Below are 2,504 nucleotides of genomic sequence, written 5' to 3' on the forward strand. Positions count from 1 at the left end.
GCTCCGTCGGAAAAGATAGTTTGGAGAACGACATGCACTCGTATATATAAGCTCGAAGACTTGGAACTTGCGATACTCAACCACACGATCTTCCTGAAATATCGACGCATAAGCCTTGGATTAGCTAACCAATTTTTCTTGTTTTTAAAATTTTCAGACAGTACGAAATTTTTCCAAACTAACCTAAGCTCTGATACCAGTTGTGAAGTCCCCTCCCCGTCTCACCATGATGGAACTGCAGGACACCTGACGGTCGCTAGATCCTATGCGGAAACAAACAAAAATTGGTTAAGAAGAAAAAGAAGACCAGTGAATGGTCTTTCGTCACTTAGTGAGTTGAGTCCAAGCCACTAGTGAAAAAGAGTCTAGCTTCGCCCTAGAAGGGAAGCGTGATTTCGTACTATCGGTCATATTCTCATCTTCCAAGAGGGGAAGTAGCCTCAATGCCTTTTTTCCCATAATTTTCAGAGGCACGTACATCGAGTTCCTTCCGCTCTGGCGTAATGAGCTATCTAATGACGTACTCTATTGTGCAGCGCAGAGAGTTCTCGACTAATCGCGACCACCCATCTTGTAGGCTTTGGCAACCTAAGCCAAGCCCCCACTTTCCACGCCGCACTTACACAGAGTCTTTGTGTGGCCTAGTTACTAACACATTGGTTTTTAACACTTAGGGTTCTTTTTTATATTTCCTCGACACAAGCTCGTTAAGACAGCCCTTCAAACATTGTCAAATCAGCACCAAAACATATCTGTCCTAGGAAAATACTCAACAAACAATACTTCATTAAAAATTCCAATGTCTTGGAGTCGTGAGGACCTCCAGCCGAGTGTTAACTCCACCCGTTGTCATCTGGACGCCCATACAACCAGTCCATGATTTCACCCAATTCATGGAGTAACTCTTCGGGTAAAAATCATGAATCCACTGCATAGAAAGCAAGTCATGGATTTAGCTCCTGCGATAACTTTGTGAGCTACCGCTCTGTGATCAGTAGGGGATTCATACTAAATCGACATTGAAATAATGAATGAAACTTGTTTGAGATAGTTTTTCCTACCAACCATTCTTTCCTACTTCCAAGCAGTCTTTCCATAAAGCAATTCTTTCCTATTTACTTCAACTCCAACTTAAATAAAATCTTTAAAAAATACCACTACCGTTGTCTCAGTTGGATTTCCAACATAGTTTGGGGATTTTAAACATTCCTAAGTTATCGTAATGCAATGTTTATGTAAAAATACAAACATTAAATACATCCAACCTCATGAATTTCCTCCTCGATGCCTTGTGAGATGTCCGGATTTTCTTCTCTCATCGGTGCTTTGCGGTTGTTCACCATGTTGTAGTTCCCGCCTCGCGGTCATTAGCACCACCAAACCAGGTTATCTTGGGGGCCATATCACTCTACTAGGATTAGTTCTTTCGGAGAAACAAGAGACTAGGCGTAATTCCCATAGCAACCAATGAGAAAACTTGACAAGGAATAACCTTATTCTTACACATAATGCTAGATTAAATGACATGCCTTCACAACTGCAAGTATGCAAACTAACTCATCGATGCAATGAGATGAATATGGCTTATTTACTCATAAACTCATCCTTAGATTATCATAACCAAACTCCCCTCGTATGCAACATGAAATCAAGACTAATGTACTAGCTAAATGCATCATCGTAACATACAATGGTAGATTATAACCATGCTAATACCCAATATAATAGATGATTAACTTCCACACATCATACACAATTTGCTAATGCAACACAATACCCTAGTTGTACATCTTGTTTTGTATGCAAGAAGTCTCATAATCATGTCCTAATTTAATGGACAAATCAAGGGTCTAATTCCTTGATTAATCCTCAATTTGGGTGTACAAAAAAAAATCTCACCATATCTTAGAGAATCATAGGTGAAGAGCTTTACAACACAACATGCATAACTAGGAATGATGATTATATGTATAAACTCATGCTTAATTAAAGGAAAACTAACTATCTTTAAGAACCAAGGTGCTCCTTAACCCAACAGTGGAAATAAAATCAATGGATGGAAACCATTGACAATACCCCACATATAATAGACAATAGATTATTTAATGCTATAGCCAACTAGCATAATTAAGCTTGACATAGGAATCCTCTAGAGAAAAGATGCTATGGATCAACTAGAGTAATATAAATTGAATTGCTCACCTCAATTAAACCTCCTTGTGTGTGCTAATTGATGTAGGTAAGCTCCTCCAATGGAAGCTCCGGTAGCAGCACTTTCTTATGAGACTTGGGGATTGTGTGTAAATTTGGGTGGGAATAATCCTTATAAAGGCTTCTGGGGTTTCTTGATGGCCAAGGCATGACCATACCTCCCTTGCCTGCCCCCTCTTGCCAAAAGAAGAAGTAGAGGTGTCACAACCTTCTCACTAACCCCTAGAGGTGTCCGCTTTTTACCTAATTGAGTGATACACCTCTCTAATCCATACTTAGCCTCCATTCCACAC

Source organism: Adiantum capillus-veneris, chromosome 10 (genome assembly GCF_014529385.1).
Source record: "Adiantum capillus-veneris isolate H3 chromosome 10, ASM1452938v2, whole genome shotgun sequence".
Classification (NCBI taxonomy): Eukaryota; Viridiplantae; Streptophyta; class Polypodiopsida; order Polypodiales; family Pteridaceae; genus Adiantum; species Adiantum capillus-veneris.